The 10488-nt window shown below is 40.5% G+C and overlaps 1 protein-coding gene across 1 annotated transcript in view; it reads left to right on the top strand.

Moving 5' to 3' along the window:
- The window catches only part of LOC137105903 (ankyrin-3-like), a 133102-nt gene that overhangs the window by 1471 nt on the left and 121143 nt on the right, over positions 1-10488 (top strand). The window lies entirely within an intron of this gene.

The following is a 10488-nucleotide window of genomic DNA, read 5'->3' as shown; positions in this document are numbered from 1 at the left end:
AACTCTTACAATAATAATTGATGTTTTCACAACTTAATTTTTTTTTTTTTATTAGTCTCATGTTTATTTATCACAATGCACAGAGTTGAATTGGAAGCAATGGCGTCCAGTTTTCTAGAACGCTTTTGTGTAATCCGCTTTAGTTAGTGAGGTGGAGTTTAATGTCCACTACGTTATAGATTAATAAAAGCTGAACTTTGAACCGTCTTTGCGTCCTGCTCCAGCTAAAGATGACACACTCTAATGGTGAAGTAAAATAACGTCCTGGATTTGCTAATTCCAGTCGGTCAAGCTACTTAAATCCTGCATTGTATTGTGATTCCGATGTTTTTGTACTACTTTGGCAGCTGGTACACAAGAACTCGTTGGACTGGATTTTGTACTGATCTAAATAAGGTCGCAACCTCAGATGGTTGTTGCCAGTTTTACATTTGAAATTGTCCTGAATAGCGAGTGAATTTCTCTAGTTTCAGTGTAATAAATATAGAAAATAAAAAGTTGGTTGGTTAGTTTGGGCTCAGATAATGTTAGTGGTAAAGGAATGAATTTAGGAGCGTAATCTAAAAGATTAGTATTAGTAGTAGTACTAGCAGCATTTAGTAGCTGTTTAGTTAGTTCACATCACACTCAGAAGTCTTTTGAGTGAATGTAAATTTTCATTTTCTGTGGACTGACACTGCCTGTCTTTGTCTGTTGAGCTGTGTCCTTCCGTCTGAGCTTCATCCTGTCCTTCCATTAATGGTTGACCGCAGGTTGTGAAGGGAAATGGCGAACGAGCAGTAAACACCTGTTGTCAGGACACTGTGCTGGAGGTTTATTGTGGCAGAGCAAACAGAGAGACTCCACCTATGTCCCTGTCAAAAGTAAATGGACAACACAGTGATTACACTACACCTGGAAGGTGCAGGTCTGTGTGTGTGTGTGTGTCCGTGCGTAAGTGCTTGCATTTGTTATCTGGTTGGGGCTAAAAAAAGCCCCAACCAACTTTTGAAGAAGTTGCCACGTCTAAAACATTTGAAGGCCTGTTTGAGAGTTGGGACTTCTTTTGTGATGGTTAGTTTAAGGAGGTCCACATTATGTCAATAAAAAACCTAACAGGAATAGAAATATGAACCATGTGCAAACAAAGGGACAACATCTCTTTTTTTTTTTTTTTTTTTTTTTTTTTTTTTTTAATTGCTCCCTGTACAAAAATGTTCATATTTTGTACAGTGCAAATGTGCAAAATAAGACAGATTTCTAATTTAATTTATTGGTTTCATATTGTGCTGCCCCCTGCAGAACAGTAACCGCAGCTGGAAATGATTGACAGTGAGCTTAGTCGGACACAGCGCGTTTATTGGAGTTTACCACAGAACAAGTATTGTCCCAGTTAGCTGAGCATTTGCAGCCTGCTGGCTAAGCTAACGAGTGGACTTCTGGCAACGCTGGACACATTAGGCTGCTCTGCTAACTTAGCTCGCTAAGCTAACTCACGCTAAAGCTCAAAGTAAACGGGGGAAACCACAGGAAGTTCCATCATTCAACTCCCTCTCAACCACAACTACAGCCACCATAGCAGCATTTAGCTAACGCTCTTCAGTATTATGCTTAAAAATGTGCAGGCATCACAGCGGTGAATGAAAGGACTGTGGAGGCTCACAGGAATCATGAGTTAGCATTTAGGTTGTCTTGTAGCAATCACTTTGTTTCTAATGCCTTTGCTGAAGAGGTCCGTTAGGTAAATGACTTTCCTGCTCAGTGGTGTGACTGTGTCTGATTTGATTTTTCTCTGGAATGTTAATGAACCACGTGAAATTTTAGCAGCAGCACACACAGTTCTGCAGAACGTACGTGCCCTGCACCCGGTCCGATAAAGTCTAACTTAGGGCGTTATTTTATTCTCCATACGGACTCGAAAACCAACTGTGAATCTTCTCCTCAACCAGCAGGCTGAATGTGCCACAGACCCCCAGTGTTGTCCAAAGACCATAAAAAAAACATCATTCCTACATCCCACAACACTGGGTGACATATTTCTGGCATATTTCCAAAAGTATGCTTATTTGCTTATTCGCATCTTTAATTATTCCCGTGTGTGTGTGTGTGTGTGTGTGTGTTCGGTTTTAGCCACAGGGGATTAAGATGCGTTCAAGCGTGTTTGATCCCAGTGCGATGTGATACTGACATGTGACATGTAATGTTGAGCAGCAGACACTTTTCTTTGGGGAACAACAAAGCAAAGGAACATGAATGTCTGTATCAGCAGTTGGCTAATTTTCTTTAACACATCAGGCCAGAAGACTTCGCTTTCTACATTTTGATGTCAGAATTGCAGCCCACGAGAACAGTAAGACGTGTCTAACCACTGATGGGCAACTTAAAACGAGAGAAGTACTAATTACAGCAAGTGTTGGCTTTAATGTTAATCAATGTAAATACAGGTTTTTTTGGGTGGAACATTGGTGAAGCATCAACTTACATTGGTGGGTATCAGTGCATGTTTTACAGTGAAGGCTGACACAATAATTTAATTATTAATAACTGTGAAAGGTCATGAGACGTTTAAAGGCTCCCTTAGTCAGCTTAATCATTATTGCTTTGAGCCTTTTACTGTTGGGGGGGGGAGTTTGCCGGTACACTCACTCTGGCTTTAAGTGCAGCGTGTTGTAATGACCTGAGTAAACCTGAGATCACTATTGTGGTGTTTGTTCGTGGAGGCGACTTGTAATTTGGTTGTTGGTTCCTGGGTGTGTGTGTGTGTGTGTGTGTGTGTCACAGGCCAAACAAAAAAACCAAAGCGTGAAAATGAACTTGTCTACATTTATTAAAGATGTGTATGTTTACATATTTCTGCACTGCATTTACATAAAGGCCAAGTGATGAGCTGATCATCAGGGTATTTGTAATTTCATCATTGGTGCTTTTCCAAAAGTGTCTTCACTTTAACAATAATTCCAAAGTTTCCCTTAAGGCAGGGACACACTTTATGACGGCTGAGCTCCTTATAATGAGACCAGTCTGGGTCAGGCACTTTTAGGACATTTAATACTTGTGGCTGACATTGGCGAGTGACGAAGAGACTCCCCAAAGAGCAGGAAGTGTTAAAAATGAGCAGCGTTAGCGTTGTTTTCGAAAGGTTTTCTCACCTCCAGTTGCCTCCGCAGGCCTCGGCCACATCAAAATGCGATCCTGTATGCACACGCCTCTCCCTCCAGGATCGCATCCAAACTCCTTTTGTTTTGTTTTTACAGGTTTGAACTTTTCAGAGCAAATGTCGCTGCACAAAAACAGTGGAGGCGTCTGGTTGCTGCCTGTGTGTGTGGGTTTGTTGTGGTACAAGAACAAGTGACAAAAGGCGTTTGCTGCCAGGACCTCTGTAGTACCTAGTAGTACTTGCTCAGTCATGAAATTTGTGCTCTATCTGTGATCTGTTTAACTGTAGCAGCACTTTGTGCACATCAGTTAAGGCAAAGATGTAGCCTGTGGAAATATGTCACTAAAATAAACACAAAATATGGGGCTGCAATATATTTTTTTCTTTTGTGTTTTTGCAAAACTAATGAGAAAGATTAACATGGGTTTTATTTCATTCGTTGACAGCCTCAAAATAATAACACAATAACGTTACGTTTTACATTTATAGATACAGGACGTAAAAGCAAATGCAGTAATGCTGTATCTAGCTACTTTGAATTTATGATAGTAAGGGTCATAAAAACAATGAGTTACAATAATCATAAAAGTGTCCAGATAGGTCTCTTGAAGTAGTTTGCATACTCTATGATGGTTCAGTTGAAATGTAAAACAGTGCCGCATGTATGATGGTTTAAAGGTTTAAACTGTTCCTGTTACCTTCTTATGTCAGCTCTTTAAATGTATTTTTTGTTTATTACATAAGATGATAAAAAGAAAAATACAGTTTGCGTTTTATTATAGATGAAAACGTACCATTATATTTACAGAATCGCACAAACAATTGTAGCCACTCGGTACCACGACTAACAAATGTCCTGTTACTGACTGAACGCTTGCACATTGAAAGGAAACAGTGAATGAATGAATGATTTTAGTGAGTGAATGAATAAGTACCAGTGTGCAGTGGCAGAGATTAAACACGCACACACACACTGTTCATGCAGGCTCATAGCACAGAGTGACACCACACAGTTTGTGTGCTTGTGTTGTATCTGCATCAGCTGAACGTGCATCTTGTGTGAATCAGCGTTTGCATGAAGACAGTTGCAAGCCAGAAAACGTACAAATGTTAGAGACCAATATTCATTTGATGTGGATGTGTGTTTCCAGTTTGCAGCTACGGGTCCTACCAATCTGCCCAGTGTTTGCTCGTTGCTTGTTGTCGCACTTTTCTTCCACTCACCTCATCTTATTTTTCCAAAATAATCGATCACTATTGAGGAGCTGTAGACATGAAACTAAGTCCGTGTGTTTTTTATTCCTGTGCTTTTGCTTTATAATATAGAAACTATTTAAATAGAAGATTAGTAGGTGCCAGGCCACAAAGACACAAGATCTAAGCATTATGTATTTAATTGTAGCGCAGTTGGCAAAGAGGCCTAAATTTCCAGCTGTTGGATGCTTTAAAGCTGGACGGAATGATGATGGATGTTTTTTTTTTTTTAAACTGAAGTGGGGGCAGGGAAAGCAGCTCAGTGGTGAAAATGTATGAGGATCCAACTTTCCAGCTCTGCTCCAGTCACCGTGCAGCCCATAAGGTTGGCGATGAGACCATTTTAGGCGTGGAACTGTGTCATTTCTGCTGCCAGTTAGCATTGTGTGAGTGCGCTGGTCCCGAGACAAAGACGGATTGTAAATCAAGGGAGGATGGAAAGTCTGTCTCTTTGTGACTGGTGTTTCTGTGTCTGCTCTTTCTCAATACGTGTGTGTGTGTGTGTGTGTGTGTGTGTGTGTGTGTGTGAGGGATTCCTCTCTTGTGTGGAAATTAGCCTCTGTGCCAAGTAGCCTAAGTAATTGGCATCAGCTAAACAAATCTGATCAAAATCTGAATCTTCTGTTCACCTTAAGAAGGACCAGTCAGTAGTGGCCAATCTGCCTTCAAAGGTTATTATCTGGGCCTGGTGTTGGTCAGGCAAAACATTTTGGTTTAAACAAGGAATTCACTGATAGATTCATAATTTCACAACTGTTTACTGTCCATGTTGTCAGAAATAAAAGTAATTTGTCGTAGTAATTAGTAATTTTTTTTTTTTTTTAAATAAAGGTGCAGTACCTGATTTTTCTCTCGTATGGCTACAGATTAAAAATTAGCAAATTACTTAAATCAATCTGTTGCACAGACACACTGAGGCAGAGACAGACAAACAAGATGCTCCGTTGATTATGACTTGTCCTCTGTGTGAACTATTCAATAAGCTCATCTTGTTTGCCTGTTTGCTAATTATCTAACCATATGACTAAATTTACCCCACAGGTGTTCAGGCCAAATGCTTATTCCAAAGGGCTGATTAGTCCACCCAGCAGATTTCTTATAGTTTGTGTGGTTGTCATGAGGAAATCATGCCACATTATAGTTGTTACCATGGGGATTCATCTATTGCCATGGCACTGCCTTGGCAACCAAGTATGAATTCAGGCTAATTTCCTCCTGGCTGCTCATTATCAACACTCTTTCCAGAGATATGATTAATATACCAAGGGCTTCACTGATGGTTTGCATTTGAAATACAAGGATTTTCTGTCTGTCTGTGGACAAACTGTGGTGTGAAGATGCTGTTTGTTTTAGGAGGTGGAGGAAATGGAATGAGAGGAGGAGGAACAGAGAAAATAATTTGCACAGAACGAAAAGAAGAACAGATCATAGATAACGGACAAAGTGATTAAAGGAAACACAGGGAATGTGAGAAAACACGAAGAAGATATAAGATGTGATTCCCGTTGCCATTATTTACACATAATCCTGATCTTATCAGGTGTCTGTAGTTGACACTGACATTCTTCCATTCCAACCAGACCCCGTAGTAATAATTTGCCGTTTGAGACCCTTTGCAGACAAACTGTTTTGGTCAGGTTTACATGCTGCTAATTTACCAGTCCGCTCTTCCATATCCGCATGTAAAATGGGGACATGACGGCATCTACTCTCATGAAATTAAGACCAGATTTTAAGGCAATATAACTAAATTAATAATATGTTTTATTATCAATGAAATAAAAGTCAGTGGCCTTATTCTGAGCTAATGAAAACACATTGATTTTTATTCCGTGGTGATTAAAACGGAGGCAGTGACTCAGTGGGTGGAGCGATAGGCAGTTCGAGACTAGACTCCCCATTGTCATATGTTGAGGTGACAAGACACTGGACCTCCAAGCTGTCCAGACACACCAGTGTGCCCTGAATGCTAGTCCAAAGCCAGTTAAGAAGGACGACCGGTGCCAAATTAACGTCCAGACCAGGTGATCTGCTGTGATGACCCCTAGAGAAAACAAATGAATCTCAGTCTTATTGTACAGTGAACAGTTTAAATTGAAATTACAGAACACGGCACTGAACAGCACTTGTAAACAGATTTAGAGCACATTTATTCTAAATGTGCAAATCACCTCGTGTGGCACAAAGATCCAATCCACAATTGAATTCTGTCTGTGCCTGTTTATTGGTATAGCACTTGGCTCTGCCGGTCTTCATGCATAACCCACAGCTGCATTCAACAAGTTCACACCTGTGCTCAGAGGTTTTTCAGAAGTTACTGGGAAATGGGACGTGCCGAATCCAACACTGAAGTAAGAGTACACGCCGACAGGGGGAGTGTGTGCGTGTGCGCCGTAAATCTAATTACAATTACAAAATGCAGAAATGCCTGTGAGGCATCATAAATTGGGGATTCACAGCATAACATGTCAGGTCATCGTCTGCAGCCTGTAGGTTATTAGCTCACATCAGCGTCTAAGTCTCAACAAACCAATGGATAGTTTCATTTCCTCTCTGAGACGCGTTTACACACAAATCACAGGCTTCAGTGCAGAACAGCAAATGACATGTTCGCAGGCTCACACACACACACACACACGCCTTACCCTCAAGTGTACACTAAAACATTATTTTAATGTCTGCAGAAACAGAAGCTCTGCAGTCCATTAAATAAGTCAGTTGGGGTCAGGCAGACAACCTCACAAGGGGAAAATCACGCATTTCTTTGAATGCTCTTGTTATGGTATCGCTTCCTTTTGGTGTTCAGTAGAAATGATGAACAGATTTACAGATTTGCCTCAGGATTTATCTTCTGTCAGAGTTTGCCTAGAGGTTACTAGATGATGGCAGACAAGCACACACACGTCTATCAGGTTCTCGTACTCAAGATTTGTTTTTGTGCCGTCAGCAAAAAAAAAATAAAAACAGATTTGGTTGGTTATATTTGCCTTGAGCACTTGTACTCACTCTTGTTTGTCCAGAACACTGAAAAAAATTACATACATTACGTTTTTTGGCCCAGAACGACTGCACTGCCTTATATGTTGAAACATCACATATTAAAAATATATATATTTCAGGAAGAAATTGGAAGAAAATTCTTCTGGGGGACAATTTAAAAAACAAAACAAAAAAAACAACCTTAATGATTTTGGAGACTTTCTGCTCTGAATTTGACTTTTTTATAGTTGCAACTAGTTGCAGTTGGCATGTTCCTGTAAATACAAGCACAAATCAGAAATCAGCACGGAGATCGTGCTCGGTCTGATCAGGGCCTAAGGCTGCTTCAGAGTTTGAGCAGAAATGATTGCAATTCTCTGATTGGTCAGAAGTCTTTAGTAGGACTCCAAGCTGTGCATCCCTGCTTCTTATAGAGACAAGTTACCTACTGTCGCTTAAATAGAGATGTATAGTGGTGGGTGCCAAAAAGAATGAAGACAAACGTAAAGACGGACACAAAACTGTGTGTATTTTAGTCTCCTTCCTTACTTTTCTACCACTCGCAGTTCTACTAGCAGCTTTTCTGTCAATGTTTCTCAGGTCCAAAGCTCTTCTCTGCTGTGTAAAAAATAAAAGCATCCAGTCAGCACATAAGAACATGAGTTGCACATGATCTTCATCGATGTGATGAGGTATGCAGCTAAATATAGACAGACTACCTGCTCCCCTGGTCCTTTCTGTCTGTCTTTACATAATGTCAAGTAGAAACGGCAACCTCAAAATTATAACCATAATAATAATCACTTAAATGCCTACCAACTTGTTTAGGTCCCATTAGCAACCCACTGGTGCCTTCCAGCCCAGTTTTCTTTGTCTGTTATAATTCAGAGTTATGTAGCACTTACTGTGGTGTTATACAGCCTTTAATGGCTGACTGAAAGAAAATACTAGCCATAAAAATATTGGGTTACCTCTGGGTGCATGGATACAACCGTTCAGTGTCACACTGCTCTTTGTGTGTGTGTGTGTGTGTGTTCGGGGCTGTCATATTGAATTTAGATTCAGAGATGAGGAGACGCATTACAAAGACAGGGCTAGAAAAAGAGATGGAGAGAGGTGGACGTAAGCAGAAGCAAGTACAATAAGCAATTGGAAATACAACTCGCACTACGAAGAGGGATATGCAGTATTTCTTTTATATTTTTGTGGTCTCGTTAGAAACCAGCTATTTTTCCTCATCTCTAATATCTGCTAGCTCGTACATTACTAATGTGCCACACTGTAAAATTCCACTGAAAAATATGAGTTGAAGGGCAGCTTTAAAATTTGACATCAACTCAAAAAGTGCGATCCGTTCTTTAAAAACGCTCTGTTATCTTTATTTCTTGTAAAAACTGTTCTCTTAGTGTGGTTAATTTGGATGTGCTGCTTTATTGAGCAGGTGAAGTCGTTCAGCTTCAAGTCGACCTGTATGCTAGTTCAAACTTGTATGAGCTTTCAAGAGAGAACAACTATTGTTTTTAAGTTGTGACAATAAAGACAAGAAATTGTATGTTGAATATGCATGAAAATATAAAACTTGCTTCGTTTTGTTAATTAAATCAATGCATGTGGTTTGTGTCCCTGTGAGTCTGAAAGTGTTTGAGAAATGCTAAATTTGTGTAGTACTCTTAAAAGCGTGTTCAGAATTCATTTATCTATATTTAGTTAAATGCAAGTTCTCAACTCTTCTTCCACCACTAAATATGGTCTCAGTGTCCATTTTATTCTGTTGTCGCAGGGTTTTAGGATGTGGGAGTGTTCGTTGTTGTTGTTGTTATAGCTGCTTGTGGCCACCAGATGTCACTTTGGATTCTTCAGTTTAATCAGGAAGTGTCAAAGTAAAAGACAAAGGCTGGAATATCTACTTTAAAAAAACTGACACAAAGCAGTAATGAACCTCACCTCTACCAGATAAAATACAGTGCATTATGGAGCTTTACTTACATTTCACACATGGCTTCAGTTCATACTTGTGCTGGCGAATGGGAGACGGCAAAACCTGCATGTGTTTATTTTGCTTTGCAGTGAGTGAGTGTGTGTGTGTGTGTCCTTTGTCATAGAGAATAACAATGATGAATACCCTTGAATCCCTGTGGTTCTCAACAGATAATACAGTTATAATTGTAGTGGGCAAACTGTCTCACATTGGTATAATCCGAACCACACGCACACACGCACACACAGCAATGCACACAGTGATCTGCCTCCAGAGGTTTTCTTCTCTTTGTACATTATTGATAAGGAGAAGGCAGAGGGAGGTGTGATTGGAGGGGGTTATTGAAGGGGGTTATTTTTCATCCTGTTTGAACAGCAGGAATCCCTCCTTCACTCTGCTCTCTCTCTTTCTCTGCTACTCTTACTTATACCCACACAGATTTGTCTGAGTGTTTGAGTCGGCCTCTGTTTCTCTGCTCAGCGAGAGGGTAGAGGACCTGTGTGACTGACAGCTCTGAGAGCAGAGACAGCTTGGTGTGAGACAGCTCTCTTCACAGGGAGTGAGGGGGAATCCAGTGACTCATCAGGGTGTGAACCGAATGGGATTAGATCAGAGGCCGAATGAAAAATAATGTGAAAATAAAGTAACACAAAGCAGTAAGAATAAAATGTATATTTGTGTTAATTGCCCGTAGGTGTGAATGTAAGTGAGCATAGTTGTCTGTCTGTGGATGCCTCTGTGTTGGCCCTGAGATGGACTGGAAATCTGTGCAGGAAGTATCCCGCCTCTCGCCCCCGGCAACCCTGAACAGGTCAGGTGATGAGCATAACCGATGGCTCAAATCAAAAAATGTTTAGCAGCTAGAAATGAGCCTTTTGGCTAATTCTGACACATGTACATGTACACATCTAACCCTCCCTCCAGTGGTCACGCATAATAAAATAACGGACATATTTCAGACCAAAACCAACATATAAAGGCAAGTCGTATACTTCACGTGTTGGACAATGTTTACATACACACACTCTCAAGTTTTGGCAATGAACCGTAAAATCTTCCACAACAGCGTCGTGTGCTGCTGTAGACTTGCTGACCAGAGTGGAGCTTCTGCGAGTATGAACACACTGATTGTTGTCAGTAT

This window comes from Channa argus, chromosome 20 (genome assembly GCF_033026475.1).
Source record: "Channa argus isolate prfri chromosome 20, Channa argus male v1.0, whole genome shotgun sequence".
In the NCBI taxonomy this organism is placed as follows: domain Eukaryota; kingdom Metazoa; phylum Chordata; class Actinopteri; order Anabantiformes; family Channidae; genus Channa; species Channa argus.
Note: the sequence above shows the minus strand (reverse complement) of the source record. Positions and strands in the feature narration are given on the sequence as shown.